Source organism: Stomoxys calcitrans, chromosome 2, assembly GCF_963082655.1.
Source record: "Stomoxys calcitrans chromosome 2, idStoCalc2.1, whole genome shotgun sequence".
Classification (NCBI taxonomy): Eukaryota; Metazoa; Arthropoda; class Insecta; order Diptera; family Muscidae; genus Stomoxys; species Stomoxys calcitrans.
Genome location: NC_081553.1, coordinates 171,092,408 through 171,110,288, shown reverse-complemented (window position 1 = coordinate 171,110,288; position 17,881 = coordinate 171,092,408). Strand labels below are relative to the sequence as shown.

The 17,881-nt window shown below is 38.8% G+C and overlaps 1 protein-coding gene across 1 annotated transcript in view; it reads right to left on the bottom strand.

The window, feature by feature from the left end:
* Positions 1–17,881, bottom strand: part of LOC106081645 (G protein-activated inward rectifier potassium channel 3) — a 294,704-nt gene that overhangs the window by 186,448 nt on the left and 90,375 nt on the right. The window contains exon 2 of the mRNA XM_059362670.1: positions 14,660–14,713. The gene's annotated coding sequence lies outside the window, so the exon portion shown is untranslated. The remainder of the gene's footprint in view (positions 1–14,659; positions 14,714–17,881) is intronic.

The window sequence follows — 17,881 nt, the reverse complement described above, 5'->3', positions numbered from 1 at the left end:
GTTTGCTCTATTATTCCCCCTTAATTCGCAATGACGCGGCACCCAAACGATGCGTATTGTTCAATCCTCAGAGAAGGCATTAAACTCCTTCTTACACTCCTGTGACCTTACCGTCCTGGTTCTTATTTACATTATGGCAATTTTACTGTCCGTAAAGATGTTCACACTGGATATCCTCGCGTTAGCACCACACCACTACACTCATTCAGTGATCGCCCGGATCTCCGCCTGCAGGACCGTATGGTCAGGCAGTCTAAAACAGATATCAGTCCCTGTGTTCTTAGTGTAGACCTCCAGGCGCACTTTGTCCTCTAGCTTTGATCCATCCGTGTAACATGATCTTCCAGATGGCAATACTAGGGTTCCGTCAATCCAAGACTGTGCCGATGGCAGCAGTGCGTCGCACTCGACTTCAAGGTTCATCATAGGTATCCGATCGGAACCTTCTGCACTTCCTTCCAGGTTTCCAATCATCTCCGCGATTAAACAGCTATGGTATGAGCTGCCCCTATCCTCAATTTATTCTCCCACAGCCTTAAGTCTCATAGCCGCAAGTGCAGGTTGCCTTGCACTTAATCTGTTTGTCTATGGGTCGGATATCTAGAAAAGTCTCCAGTGCCCCAGTGGGCGTGGTCCTCATCACTCCGCCTATGCCAAGACAACATATTCTCTGAGCCTTTTTATACCCTCCACCATAAGATGGGGGTATACTAATATCGTCATTCTGTTTGTAACACCTCGAAATATGCACCTGAGACCCCATAAAGTATATATATTCTTGATCGTTATGTCATTTTAAGTCGATCTAGCCCTGTCCGTCCGTATGTCCGTGCGTCTGGCTGTCGAAAGCACGCTAACTTTCGAAGGAGTAAAGCTAGTCGCTTGAAATTTTGCACAAAAACTTTTATTTGAGTAGGTCGGTTGAGATTGTAAATGGACCAAATCGGTCCATATTTTGATAAAGCTGCCATATAAACCGATCTTGGGTCTCGACTTCTTGAGCCTCTAGAGGGCGCAATTCTCGTCCGATTTGACTGAACGTGGTGTTCTGGGTTCACTTCCAACAACTGCGCTAAGTATGGTTTAAATCGGTCCATGTCCTGATATAGCTGCCATATAAACCGATTTTGGGTCTTGACTTCTTGAGCCTCTAGAGGGCCCAAATCTCGTCCGATTTGGTGTTTTGGTATCACTTCCAAAAAGTATGTTAAGTATGATTTAAATCGATTCATGATTTAAATCGGTTCATAATCTGGTATAGCTGTCATATAAATCGATCTTGGATCTTGACTTCTTGAGCCAATAGAGCGCGCAATTCTCATCCGATTTGTCTGAAATTTTGCATGAGATGTTTTGTTATGACTTCCAATAACTGCGCTGAGTTTGGCTCAAATCGGTATATAAACTGATATAGCTGCCATATAAACCGATCTGGGATCTTGACTTCTTGAGCCTCTAGAGGGCGCAATTCTCATCCGATTTGGCAGAAATTTTGTACAACGGCTTCTTCCCATGACCTTCAACATACGTGTCTAATCGATCAATAGCTTGATACAGCTCCCATATAATCCTATCTCCCGATTTTGCTTCTTGAGCGCCTATGAGGCGCAATTCTTATATTGCAAATGTATTTTAATAAAATATAGTCCTAGCTTTGTTTTTAAGTTTCAATGGTTTTTTCCTTCCATGTGTTGAAATTGATACAGAATACACTGTAGAAAAAATGACTGTAATAAAAATGTTTATTATGATTCAACAAATTTCGCATTAGAGTTAATGATCATGGGCCCAGTTAAATGTCAATCAATAACTTGAAAGTGTGTTCCCTCCCTCCACCAATATGCAATGAAGTGCCGTAGCAATTTGGCCAAATCATTGCACCCAAACAAGAATTTTCTGTGGCAGCAACACCATTCCGTGCAGTTTGCCCTCGAGATAGACCGACAGACAATTCAAGTGGAAACTATTTTTAGTTGCAATTGCTGGCAAAAACTTTAAAAGAGTTCTGACGTTGTTGCGGCAGCAATTATTTTAGATCTTTGTCTTTCTCTTAGCTAGCCTCTGTTTAGTACCTCTGCGCGTACGTGCTGGCCCGTCCATAGCATCCAAACTAGGAAGACTTTTAAACGATCTATGGAATATTTTTGTTTTGGTTTTGTGTTTGTTTTACACATGCGGAACGCCATGAAAAGCGTGCTTCTGGTTTTTGTTAAGGCAACAGATATACATATAACTTAAAATAGATCCAAACCAACAATAATAGCAAACAAAGACTAAAAAAACAAACAGGGAACACTTCTTTCAAAAATACACTCTGGAGTCCCATAAATCATAGCGACCAAAGGAGCTGAGCTGGACTACAGGGTACATGGACTATAGAGTAAATAAAACAAAGCCAACGAGGCTGGTATGACAAGTGCAACCCAAGTGAAGTAAAATTTAAAAATACAAATTTTTCAAATTTTTATGGAGCAACACTCACCCCAAACTACCCTTGAAAGAAATGGTATGTCGATTGGTGCAATATGGTATCAAATGAAAAGTTTTTGGAAGTAGAGTCCACATCTGCGTTGAAAATCAGGCCTTTGGGTGCCAGATACCAAAAAAATCCTACTCTGTCATATAAACACGTCGGGAAAATTTGAACTCAAACGAAAGGCTTTCTGGAAGAAGAGTACGAATCTGTTTTTTATATTGGAGACCAAGAATCTTGGCCCACTCTGTGTCAAAAAAAAAAACAAAACAAGCTATGAAGCCCGATCTGATCAATTTGAAAATTAAATGCTAGTGCCCGACAATGGCGGTAAAGAGGACACAGCAGAACCAAACACTGATAATGGTATAGAATGTTTACCTTCCAGTCAAAACGAGGTCCAAGTAGCTGTGACCCGACTGAAGAGCAACAAGGCAGCAGGAGCCGACGGGTTGCCAGCCGAGCTATTTAAGACCGGAGGCGAAATGCATCAGCTTGTCTACGCGATCTGGCTAGGAGAACGCATACCCAATGATTGGAACCTCAGCATACTACGTCACGTACACAAGAAAGGAGATAAGACGGAATATGTCAACTACAGAAAAATAAGTCTCCTAACCATCGCATACAAGATACTCTCGAGCGCACTGTGTGAAGGATTAAAATCTAAATTCAATGAGATAGTTGGGCCCTATCAATGCGGCTTTAGACCAGTTAAATCCACCCTAGACCAGATATTCACACTGCGCCAAATCCTGGAAATGACCCGAGAAGAACCAATCAACACCTACCATCTCTTTGTTGACCACAAAGCAGATTTCAATACCCCGTTACGTTCAAAGGTATTTGAAGCCATGTCTCTTTTTGGTATTCCAGCAAAATAAATAAGACTCTACAGGATGACACTTGCTGATACGCGTTCCTCTGTAAGAATAGGAAAGAACCTCTCCGAATCATTCAAAACCAAACGAGGTTTTAGACAAGGAGACAGCTTATCGTGTGATCTCTTTAATATCCTATTGGAGACGACTATACGAGATGCAGATGTGAATAGATATGGCACACAAAAATTGCAAATTTGCTTATTTTGCCCATGAACATTCCACTAAGGAACAGGGGCAAACTTCTCACATAGCAATGAGTGCAGTCCGATTCAAGTTTAAGTGCAATGATAAGGGGCCTCCTTTCTTTATAGCCGAGTCCGAACGGCGTGCCGCAGTGCGACTCCTCTTTGGAGAGAAGTTTTACTTTCGTGAATCTCGCCCAAAATCAGTTGTTGTTCCAAAAACCATTGATGCTGTGCGCCAACTGACATTGCAAGATCGTCATGTGACCTATCGTGTGATTGAGGCAACCTTAGGCATTAGTGGGACCAGCATACAATCAATGTTGCATGAACATTTGACCGTAAAAACAAATTGCTCGAGTTGGATCCCACACAATTTGTCAATCACTCAAAAATGCAATAAATGCTCCAAAAAAACGATCGCAGTGCTTCGAAACACATCTTTAACATAGTGACAGGTGATGAATCGTGGATTTACGGGTATGAGCCCGTAAGTAAACAGCTGTCGGCTGTATGGGTGCTTCAAGATTAGCCAAATCCAACAAAAGTTGCTCGCGCACGAATCACTTCCAAGCAAATGATCTACTGTTTTTCGGAAAAAATGGACATGTCGCAATCGTACCACTAAGAACAAGTAAAAAGGAGTTAAGTTCGGCCGGGCCGAACTTCGGATACCCACCACCTCAGGTATATATGTAAACCACCTTTCATCAAAATTCGGTGAAAATTGCACATCTTATGTCACATAGCAGTTATATCGAAATATGATCCAATTTGGACCAAATACTGATAAGTTCAAGTCATTGTTTAATTGTGTATAACAAAATATTGGTCTTTTTAGTAGTTATGTCTAAAAATAAACTGATCTGAAATATATACGACACGAATGTCGAAAAGCATAACATAAGTCAGTGTGACAAATTTCAGTGCAATCGGGCCAAGATTTTAAATCGAGAGATCGGTCTATATGGCAGCTATATGCAAATCTTGATCGATCTAGACCAAATTCCAGAAATATGTGGAGGGGCTTAAGTTAACTCTTTGTCCCAAATTTCGGCAACATCGGACAATAAATGCGCTTTTTATGGCCCCAAAACCTAAAATCGAGAGATCGGTCTATATCGCAGCTATATCCAAATCTGGACCGATCTAAGCCAAATTGAGGGAGAATGTTGAAGGCCCTAACACAATTCACTGCCCCAAATTTCCGCAAAATCAAATAATAAATGTGGCTTTTATGGCCCTAAGGCCCTAAATCGGAGGATCGGTCTATATGCAAGCTATATCCAAATCTGAACCGATCCGAACCATATTAACGGAGGATGTCGAAGGCCCTAAAACAACGCAGTGTCCCAAATTTCAGCAAAATCGGACGATCGGTCTATATGGCAGCTATATCCAAATCTGAACCGATCTGGGCCAAATTGACGAAAAACGTTGATGGGCCTAAGACAACGCACTGGCCTAAATTTCAGCAAAATCGGATAATAAATGTGGCTTCTATGTGGCAACTATATCCATATATCTATATATGAACCGATCTGGGCCAAATTGACGGAGGATGTTGAAGGGCCTAACACAACTCACTGTCCCAAATTTCAGCAAAATCGGATGATAAATGTGGCTTTTATGGACCTAAGACCCTAAATCGGCGGATCGGTCTGTATGGGGGCTATATCAAGATATAGTCCGATATAGCCCATCTTCAAACTTAACCTGCTTATGGACAAAAAAAGAATCTGTGCAAAGTTTCAGCTCAATATCTCTAGTTTTAAGGACTATAGCGTGATTTCAACAGACAGACGGACGGACATTTCAATTGGTTGCCCAAAAAGTAATTGCGGATTTTTTAAAAGAAAGTAAATGCATTTTTAATAAAACTTAGAATGAACTTTAATCAAATATATAATTGCCATTGTGTTTGATAACCTTTTGCCATCTTCCTGGCTAATTTAGTATTCCACGCTCATAGAACTTCTGGCCTTTATCTGCAAAAAACTGAACCAAGTGCGATTTTATAGCCTCATCATTGCCGAAACTTTTACCATTTAAGGAGTTCTGCAAAGATCGAAATAAATGGTAGTCTGATAGTGCAAGGTCAGGGCTATATGGTGGATGCATCAAAAGTTCCCAGCCAAGCTCACTCAGTTTTTGGCAAGTGACCAAAGATGTGTGCGGTCTAGCGTTGTCCTGGTGGAATATAACACCTTTACGATTGACGATCTGGTCGCTTCTCCTTGATGGCTGTATTCAATTTGTCCAACTGTTGACAGTAAACATCCAAATTAATCGTTTGGTTCCTTGGAAGCAGCTCAAAATATACTACACCCTTCCAATCCCACCAAACAGACATCATAACCTTCTTTTGGTGGATATCAGCCTTTGAAGTGGTTTGAGCTGGTTCACCATGCTTGGACCATGATCGTTTTCGACTAACGTTGTTGTAAACAATCCATTTTTCATCTCCAGTTATGATTCGTTTTAAAAACGGATCGAATTCATAGCGTTTAAGGTGCATATCACAAGCGTTGATTCGGTTTGTTAAATGAATTTCTTTCAATACATGTGGTACCCAAATATCAAGTTTTTCACCAGTCCAAGACTTTTTATGTGATAATGAACGGTTGATTTTGGTATATTTAACTTCTCTCCTATCTCACGCTCAGTTACATGACGATCCAATTCGATTATTGCTTTGATTTGGTCATCATCAGCTTCATTTGGCCGACCTGAACGTGTCTCATTTTTAAGTGAAAAATCTCCTGAACGGAATTTGCGAAACCAATTTTGACACTGTCTTCCTTTTAAGGCTTTATCACCATACACATCTCGTAACTTTTTAGCAACCTGCTCCGCGTTTTTTCCTTTACGGAAATAATAAAGTAAAATATGACGAAAATGCTCCTTTGTGGGCTCCATATTAAAATTGACCCCAAACAAACAAATGTAAACAAAATTTCGCGCACTTTTTTTTTCTAAAGCAAGCTAAAAGTAACAGCTGATAACTGACAGAAGAAAGAATGCAATTACAGAGTCACAAGCCGTTGAAAAAATTTGTCAACGCCGACTATATGAAAAATCCGCCATTACTTTTTGGGCAACCCAAAGATCATCTTAGATTTTTGCGCTGATCAAGAATATATATACTTTATAGGGTCGGAAATGAATATTTCGATGTGTTGCAAACGAAATGACAAAATGTATATACCCCCATCCTTCGGTTGTCCGATGATGTTAAATTAAGCCCATCGATATACTTCTTCAATAAGGCACAGATCGGTCCAGATTTGAATATAGCTGCCATATAGACCGATATCTAGATTTAAGGGTTGGGCGTTGTGTTAGGCTCTTCGACATTTTTCTGTAACTTGGCCCAAATCGGTCCAGATTTGGATAAAGCTGCCATGTAGACCGATATCTCGATTTAAAGTCTTGGCCCCATAAATAACGTATTTATAATACGATTTCACTGAATTTTGACACAGTGACTTGTATTAGGCTTTTCGACATCCATGTTGTATATGGTTCAGATCGGTTTATATTTAGATGTAGCTACGCAATTGAACAATGACTTGTTCTTATTAGTATTTGGTCCAAATCGGAACATATTTCGATATAACTGCTATGGGACATAAGGTGTGCAATTTTCACCGGATTTTGATGTAAGGTGATTTACATATATACCCGAGGTGGTGGGTATCCAAAGTTCAGCCCGGCCAAACTTAACACCGTTTTACTTGTTTTTGTTCTCTTATCCCTAAATATAAAAGGCAACCCTCGTGCCTTCGGAAAAAAGTAAGATTCAGTTTAATATATTTTAGCGCGATTACAAAAGACAGAGGCGTGGACATGACTGATTGTCTTATATTTTTACAACGATATAGCATAGCACACCACAATAGTGTTATATGTCGGACAATTACAAAATACAGTCAGTATATGAAACGTTGTTCACCATTACTTTTCTTGGAGAGAAAACTTCGGGTCAAATTTCATGAAGATCGGTTAAAAAATCACTAAATTATTGCAGTATTAGTCAAAATCGGACGAAAATGTATAGGGGAGTAACTAACATGTAAATGTAGCAGATTTCGACCAAATTCGGTGCGCATAATAAAATGCATATAAGCAGCGACTTTGCAAAATTTCGAGAAAATCTATTAAGAAATGCGCTAATATTGCAGTTGTGCCGTAAAAAAAATATGGGAATATTATTAATCGCATTTAAACATTTGACTTAAGTTTTATTTATAATTTTGCTCAGAAATTCTTCACTATTAGTTGGCTATTTTCTGTTTCAAAAGAAATCCATGAAATATAAGAAACATTCTTACTGATTGCTTACTACATCACAGCAATGTCAATGTCTTGTTGAAATGTCTAAAAACGTGACTTACAAATGTGTTTGTGAGAGTGTTCATGTGTGCAACTGCACGCACGTAATTGCTGTTATATAAGGAAATGCAAGGAATTTTACTCTGAGTCATTTATAAAGCCTTATTCCGATGTCGATTTCTATGTCACTTGCACTTCCCACATGCTCCCTTAGATGAACAATTAAATCATACAAAACGCATCGAAGAAGTGTGTAAAGTCACCACCTCCGATCCAATCAATATTCCCACACATAGCCCGATGGCAAAGTAGAAAACGTGCTAATTAAATACTGCGTCTTGATATTTAATATTTTTCTCAATTATACCGCTAATGAACATGAAGACCTATCAGCTTATGGTTATGGAATATTAACTAGTCAACGCTAATGACTTCTAGAATAATGAAAATCATAAAGACACAACACCAATTGAAAGCAATATAAATCAGCAATTTGAAGGCAATAAACAAATGATATTCTGCACCCTACACCACCATTTGCGATACAGGTGTTTATTTGTTCGTATCACGCAAAATGACAAAAGAAGCCCCACTATTAAGCATTACCATTCGACTCGGAATCATTTCTTGATTTGATGTCCGACTGTATTTCTGTCCATCCTTCTGCCTGTCCTTGTAATTTGTACACAAATCAGATCGATAGTTCCCAAAATGATCGATAAATGCTTCCCATCTATTACAATGTGATCAATTTTGTGTCTTGTTGTTTGGTCGGGTGACAATCATGTTACTTTATAGCGCCATCTGTTGGATTTGCTGAACTTCAACTCGATCGCAGTAAATAGCAACGACGACTTGTCGTCTGGTCGAGCATTCGGTCATCTGCATTACGTTCGTCCCTCTGCTTTCAAGAAAATTTAAAAATAACTTTCAAGAAGTAAAAGCGTGCTAAGTTCGGTCGGGCCGAACCTTATATACCCTAAACCATGGATCGCAATTGTCGAGTTCTTTTCCGGTATCTCTTTTTAGGCAAACGAAAGATAAAAGATAAGAACTGCTATGCTATTGAAGTTATGGTCCGATTCAGACCATAATTGAATTGAATGTTGGAGACCCTAGTAAAAGTCATTGTGTAAATTTCCAGCCAATTCGAATAAGAATTGAGCCCTTTAGGGGCTCAAGAAGTTAAATAGGGAGATTGGTTTATATGGGTGCTGTTTCAGGCTTTAGACCGATTCAGATCATATTTAACACGCATGTTGAAGGTTATGGAAGAAACTGTTGTTCAAATCGTTGTAAAATTTCAGCCAAAGCGCCCTCTAGAGGCTCAAGAAGTCAAGATCTCAGATCGGTTTATATGACAGCTATATCTGGTTATGCACCAATTCGATCCATACTTAGTACAGTTGGAAGTCCTAACGAAACACGTCATGCCAAATTTCAACCAAATCGGATAGGAATTGCGCCCTCTAGAGGCTCAAAAAGTAGAGATCGGTTTAAATGGGAGCTGTATCAGGCTATAGTCCAATTCAAACCATATTTGACACGTTTGTTAAAGTTTATGGGAGAAGCCGATGTTCAAAATTTTAGCCACATTGCATAATAATTACGCCCTCTAGATGCTCAAGAAGTCAAGATCCGAGATCGGTTTATATGACAGCTGTATCAGGTTATGGACCGTTTTGCGCCATACTTAACACAGCTAGTGGAAGTCATAACAAAACACGTCATGCAAAATTTCAGCCTAATCGGATAGGAATTGGGCCCTCTAGATGCTCAAAAAGTAAAATAGGGAGATCGGTTTATATAGGAGCTGTATCAGGCTATAGTCCGATTCAAACCATATTTGACACGTTTGTTAAAGATTATGGGAGAAGCCGATGTTCAAAATTTCAGCCGAATTGGATAATAATTACGCCCTCTAGAGGATCAAGAAGTCAAGATCCCAGATCGGTTTTGGCAGCTGTATCAGGTTATGAACCGATTTAAACCATACTTAACACAGCTAGTGGAAGTCATAACAAAACACGTCATGCAAAATTTCAGCCAAATCGGATAGGAATTACGCCCTCTAGAGGCTCAAAAAGTAAAATAGGGAGATCGGTTTATATAGGAGCTGTATCAGGCTATAGTCCGATTCAAACCATATTTGACACGTTTGTTAAAGGTTATGGGAGAAGCCGATGTTCAAAATTTCAGCCGAATTGGATAATAATTACGCCCTCTAGAGGATCAAGAAGTCAAGATCCCAGATCGGTTTTGGCAGCTGTATCAGGTTATGGACCGATTTAAACCATACTTAACACAGCTAGTGGAAGTCATAACAAAACACGTCATGCAAAATTTCAGCCAAATCGGATAGGAATTACGCCCTCTAGAGGCTCAAGAAGTCAAGATCCGACATCGTTTTATATGGCAGCTATATAAAAACTTGGACCGATATGGGCCATTTACAATCGCAGACCCAGAATAATAGACCTACACCAATGAGAAGTATTTGTGCAAAATTTCAAGCGGCTAGCTTTACTCCTTTGAAAATTAGCGTGCTTTCGACAATCAGACGGACGGACGTACACACTGACAGACACGGCTAGATCGACTTAAATGTCATGCCGATCAAGAATATATATACTTTATGGGGTCTTAGACGAATATTTCAAGGAGTTACAAACAGAATGACGAAATTAGTATACCTCCATCCTATGGTGGAGGATATAAAAATAACTTTCAAGAACAAGTAAAAGCGCGCTAAGTTCGGCCGGGCCGAATTTTATGTACCCTACACCATGGATTGCATTTGTCGGGTTCTTTACTCGGTATCTCTTTATAGGCAAGCAAAGGAAAATCGATCTTAGACGAATATTTCAAGGAGTTACAAACAGAATGACGAAATTAGTATACCTCCATCCTATGGTGGAGGATATAAAAATAACTTTCAAGAACAAGTAAAAGCGCGCTAAGTTCGGCCGGGCCGAATTTTATGTACCCTACACCATGGATTGCATTTGTCGGGTTCTTTACTCGGTATCTCTTTATAGGCAAGCAAAGGAAAATCGATAAAAATTTCTATGCCACTGGAGCTATATTAGATTTTGGATAGGTTCGGATCATACTTGGTTTGGATGTTAGAGACCATAGTAGAAGTCATTGTGCAAAATTCGGGAGATCGGTTTATTTGGGAGCTATATCATGTCACATGGACCGATCCAGAGAATATTTGGCACGTATATTGTAGGTCAAAGGGCAAGTAGTTGTGCACAATTTGAGTCAAATCAGACAAGGATTGCGTCCTCTAAGGCCTCAAGAAGTGTAATCGAATTACTTGGGAGCTATATTTGACCGATTCAGGCCATTTTTGGGTCGTATGTCATAAGAGAAATAATTTTCAAAATTTCTACAAAATCGGATAAGAATTGCGCTCTCTAGAGGCTCGAGATATATAAGGGAGATCGGTTTATATAGGAGCTACTAGCTGGACAGGGCCCACTCCGCTGCGCTTTCTTTCACTCTTTTATTTTATCTGAGCTCTGTAGTGGCACGGTCAGTACCCCCATGTTTTAGATTCGTGCTCCAGTCTCAAATACCTTTCATTTGAGCCTAATACTGGCATTATTGGTTTAAATTTGCATATGGCTAGTTATTTTTAACAAACTAAATTTTGCGTAAATCGCCTCATCAATCTCCGAGATTTGGCGATTTTGAAAAAAAGAGTTACGGGAGGGTCCGCCCATTAATGTTGTGGTGTTAGATCTACTTCATTCTCGTTTTTTTTTTTTTTTTTTGTTGGTAGAGATAAACCCCTTGCTACCCCCTAACACTTGGTCTCTAAATTGGATATAAAATTCGTGTTCTACTATCAAATAACTTATTGCCATAGTACGCACATATGTCCGGTTTGAAGGAAGTTTAAGGGGCGGTCCTCGAATTAATATCAGTATCGTGCTAGAACTTTGTTTGAGCCCCGTAATGTCAAGCATTTTGAAGGTGGCGATCAAGATATTCAGGGCTACGGGTCTCGTTCAGACCCAAACTCATAAATTTTTTGTTTTTTTTTTGAATTGGTTTTCCACACTCAAGATCATATTTAAAAACGAGGAAAGCGTTGTACAAAATTTTGGGAAGATTGGTCAATAAATGCGCTTGCAGTGGGTCTAGGAGTGAAAATCGGACGATATATATTTATGTGAGCTATACCTAAATCTGAACAGATTTCTATGAAATTCACCAGTAATATCGAGAGTCATAAGAAAATCTTTCCGATAATTTTTGGAGAGTATCGGTTAAGTAATTTCCATTTTATTGCTGTATTACTGCAAAGCGGACAAACATATATATGGAAGCTATATCCAAATCTGAACGGATTTCTATAAAATTCACCAATTAAATTGAGCGTCATAATAAAATCATTCCTACCAAATTTCAAGAGAATCGGTCAACAAATGACCATTTTATTGCGGTATTACTGCAAATCGGACGAACATATATATTGGAGCTATATCCAAATCTGAACCGATTTCTATGAAATTCACTTTTAATATCGAGAAGAAAATCTTTCCTGCCAAAAAAATCTTTCCTGCCAAATTTCGAGAGAATCGGCTAACAAAGGACTATTTTATTGCATTATTACTTCAAATCGGACAAACATATATATGGAAGCTATATCCAAATCTGAACCGATTTTTTCAAATTTCAATAGGCTTCGTCTCTAGGCCAAAAAACATTCCCATACCAAATTTGAAGACGATCGGAGGAAAACTGCGACCTGTAGTTTGCACACAAATTATCATGGACAGACGGACAGACAGTCAGACGGACATAGCTAAATCGAATCAGAAAGTGATTTTGAGTCGATCGGTATACTTATCAATGGGTCTATCTCTCTTCCTTTTGGGTGTTACAAACTAATTCACTAAGTTATAATACCCTATACCACATTAGTGGTGTAGGGTATAACTACCACTTGCAGGTTCTCCTGTGTCTATCCCAATTTCAGGGTAAAAAGTGTACTCTACCACCAAAGACCTTTTATTGCTGTCCTATTCTATCCATGACAGTTCATGGGGACTACACTTTTTATTGGCACGTGAAGGTCGGTCCCCCCGACGCTAAGACCCAAACTACAATTTATTTGAGTCCTTTATTGTCGCAATCCACATGTCCTGCTGGCTGGCAGAACGTGACGCGGATACTTGATTCTTATATCAACATTATATTCGAACTCTACTGTAATGGACCTTTCGTTTAATTCCCATATTATCACGATCGAACTACACGTCTTATTGAAGCGAATTAGGTTGGTGGGCCGGTCTCAGACACTGTCCCAAATGTGTATACCAGATTATTAGTCGACGCTCAAAGACCCTCTATTTTATACCTATTTTGTGACGTTGAACATTCATGCCCGTTTTGGGGTTGGAGAGGCCCCGTATACAATTTGGACCAAATTCTTATAACAGACGTGTACTAAATTTCCAAACACCTTTCATTTGATATTCATATGATCCCAATCGGTAAATATGTCCTGTTGAGGGGTTTTTGATGGGTGGGGGCGCCTTAGATACCAAAGAATAAATGTTTGTATCAGCTTTTTACTATCCTTTGGAGTACCTTTCATTTGATATCCATATTGTCCCAATTGGTAACTATGTCCTGCAAGGGGGTTTTGGGGGTGGGGAGGACCCTCAGACACCAAGGAATGAATTTTTATATCAGATTTGTTCTCTACTTTTTAATACCTTTCATTTGATACCCATATTGCGCAAAACAGGAAAAGTGTCCTTTGGGTGGTGTTTTTGGGGGTGGGGAAGCCCCCGGCACTAAGGAGAGTTCTCCATTTATTTATTAGTAAATAAAGCTTTTATGGGCAGATCGGTATATATGACAGCTATATATAAATATAGTCCGATATGGACCATATTTATGTCAGATGTGGGTGGGCCTAAAACTACTCACTCTTTCAAATTTCAGTGAAATCGGATGAAAAATAAAGCAATAAAGGCATTGGACCCTTTTATCGGAAAATCGGTCTATATAACAGCTATATCCAAATATAGTCCGATGTGGCCCGTTTAAGAACTTAACCAGCGTGCATCAAAAATACGTATCTGTGCCAAATTTCAACTCAATATCTCAATTTTTGAACGCTGTAGAGTGATTAAAACAGACGGACATCATTAAATCGTCTTAGAATTTTACGACGATCCAAAATATATATACTTTGTGGGGTCGGATATTGATATTTCGATGTGTTGCAAACGGAAAGACAAAATGAATACACCCCCTATCCTACGGTGGTGGGTATAAAAATCAATAGCCCCAGCATTAAATTGTCCCCCATACTGCCAACTGAAAACAATGAGCACTAACTGTAAAGTATTTAATGAGAGTTTTGAAAAATGTCATATGTTTTTCTTTAAAGTCTAATTGGTTGCCAAGTAAGTTGATTTTTTTTTTTTTTTTAATCTATGGCACTTGATCCCATCCCACATTAGAGCAATGGGCTGCAAATTGCTCAGTTGCCATAATGTTAAATTGTCTCCACCTTATTCCAGATTCTAAGCCAAATAAAGCAACGAAATTTAAAACCTAAATGCTGTTATCTCATACCATAGCGTCTCATGTGACGTATGAGTAATGAAATAAGCATTGAACTGAGCACGTATACGTTCATATGCTATGTGCAAGTTTTTGTGCTATTTGCATAATTGCATAAATTACCTGAGCAAATCATTTTTAAAAATTTTCTACGAAAATAGTCGCCTATCACACTGCCAACATAGACTTACCCAACAGTATTTAATTGACATCCACCCAAGACAGAGGAGGTGGCATCCCAAGATCTGAAACACAAGAACGAAAATTTATATTTAGTCACACTATTAAATTGCTTATAAGTTTAAATATGGGAAAAGGAAAGCAATAACTTTTAAAATTTATTTCTACGTCAAAATGATAAATTTATGTTTCTAAAGATATAGCGTCTTAGTTTTGTACAAATTTGCAAATTAGACCATTAAAAATTCCATTAAGAAACAGAGGCAAACTTCTCACATAGCATTGACTGCGGTCCGATTCAATTTAAAGCTCAATGATAAGTGACTTTCTTTTTGTGCCTGAGTCCAAACGGTGAACCGCAGAGAGACACCTCTTTGAGGAGAGGTTTTTCATGTCATAATATCTCACAAATGTCGCCAGCATTAGGAGGGGATAACCACCGCTGAACATAATTTCTAATGTTGTCATCAGGATTCGAACCCAGGCATCCAGCACCGTAAGCGGACATGCTAACCTTCGCGTTTCGGTGGTCTCCAATAGATTTGAACAGTCGCCATTAATTTAAGATATGACCTCTTCTTCTTAAAACAAAGGCCTTGTAATGAATGAAATGAATAAAATGAATGATATGAATGAAATGAATGAAATGAATGAAATGAATGAAATGAATGAAATGAATGAAATGAATGAAATGAATGAAATGAATGAAATGAATGAAATGAATGAAATGAATGAAATGAATGAAATGAATGAAATGAATGAAATGAATGAAATGAATGAAATGAATGAAATGAATGAAATGAATGAAATGAATGAAATGAATGAAATGAATGAAATGAATGAAATGAATGAAATGAATGAAATGAATGAAATGAATGAAATGAATGAAATGAATGAAATGAATGAAATGAATGAAATGAATGAAATGAATGAAATGAATGAAATGAATGAAATGAATGAAATGAATGAAATGAATGAAATGAATGAAATGAATGAAATGAATGAAATGAATGAAATGAATGAAATGAATGAAATGAATGAAATGAATGAAATGAATGAAATGAATGAAATGAATGAAATGAATGAAATGAATGATATGAATGAAATGAATGAAATGAATGAAATGAATGAAATGAATGAAATGAATGAAATGAATGAAATGAATGAAATGAATGAAATGAATGAAATGAATGAAATGAATGAAATGAATGAAATGAATGAAATGAATGAAATGAATGAAATGAATGAAATGAATGAAATGAATGAAACGAATGAAATTAATGAAATGATCCTTCGCGAATTTTATTGGATGCGGAAATGAGGAAGCATCAGATTTTCGAGCGATCAGTAGCCTTTGCCTGGCATGATGATGGAATTGGTACCGATTGATCGAATCCCCCGCTGGACAACGTCGTGGGTGTGGATTTCTCCTACTGCATTGGAGGATGAAGCCATACTTAGGCTGCTTAAAGGCAGAACAAACATTTTCTAGCGGAGCACTGGACGTTTGTAATGGGGCGAACAAGGGATTAAGGCAAAAATCTCTGGATAAGGGTTTGTTCAAAATCCTTTCCACTCCTTAAGTCCTCGGTTGGAGAGACCAAGTTCGGCTTAAACCAGGTAAGAATGGTGCTGCCCTTCGATGATGACAACGCCACCCAGGGAACTAGAGGGCATGAGTTGCCTGAAGTTAGTGCAGATTAACCTGCACCACTGATGCTGAGAACTATGGAGAGATACGGCAATCACGTGGCCATAGTTCAGAAGTCGTGGTTACGAGGTTTGTGGATTAAGATGGTGTGGACGGTGGCAAGAGATTTCTGAGCACATTGACGGGGATCATAACTGGTCTCTGTGTCATAGGCCGCAAGCGACGTGCATGGAATACCGCAAAATGGCTTGCGCAGGAGTTGTCTTGGTGAGGTGGAGACTATTGAGCACTTTCTCTGCTCATGTCCGATTCTATAGGCTCTTCTCTCTAGAAAGACGGTTCTTTGTAACCTAAGTGATCTTGGAACAGCATGGTTCCAACGGAGGTGCGTTAAGTTCCGGTGAAGGGACATACTGGCTTGAGTGAGAAATAGGCGTTTTCACTCCCCGCTCTGGTTGTCCATTTTTCCTGTTTTCTTTATTCACGTATAACCTCTTGATATGGTTCGAGGCTTCATATCTTATGTCTCTTCTTTTTATTTTTAGGATATTACAATGGGCCAAACTGGCCTCCGAGTGAACTCGCCAATCAAATTGGCATCTGGCGTAATGGACAGCCACTTTTAGCCATTGTTGGTTTACACATGCTTTATGTGTCGAGTCTTGGATGTACCAATCCTTGGTCAATGACCGAAATACATGCGTGTCGACGGCTCCAAGGCAGTTTTTAATATGTTTTCTCGATAATAAGACGCATTTATTTGGACAACAGGCTCGATGAAAACCACTGCTGTGCGGCCATCGGAGGTCACATTTGCCCATACCATCACTTAGGATGAAAAATTATTTGAGTGGCCTTTTGTAGGGTCAAATTCTCGTACGTACCAGAGGTGTGCACGTGAGTAGTCGTGTAAGGCGTGAATTACGAGTGAGTCACGTGATTCGTGAGTGGTATTCAAATCTAATCACGTGATAGTGCTTGAGTGTGAATCACGTCTCACGAAAAAGTCACGAACCACGAGATATCACAACTCGTGCGTGAACGTGAGTCGTGCGTGCATGAAAAATCATTCACATGCACATCTCTGCTACGTACGCTCGGTTAAGTATACGCGATCTTTTGAGTCTAACTGTTTTGTTTTGGTCTAAGATTCTGTGCCTTTTGGAACTTGAACAGCTATACCATGAGTTCGTTTTTCAATACACACAAAAAAATAATTCAATAGCCCCAAATGAATTTTTCGACAAGTAAACTTTTTTACGGAAAACGTTGGGACTTTGGTTACTATAAAATTGCAAGAATTTGTGACGTTACAAAGGATGGATATTTATTTATGGGGCAAAGTATGCGCTGTAGAAACACTTGTGTCCTCCAGCCTGGCGGCGTTTGATGTGAGGTTTTTGTTTGTGGTATAGTAAATACGAGCATTTTTATTTCACCCATAATAAGTTTGAAAAATGAAATAGGTGTTTTTTTATGTACACAAAATAGAACTTTCCCCATTAAAATAGAGTTGTATGGCGCAAAGATATTACAAATATTTTATTTTTTTCTTATACTGCATCAGTGCCTGGACCTAAAA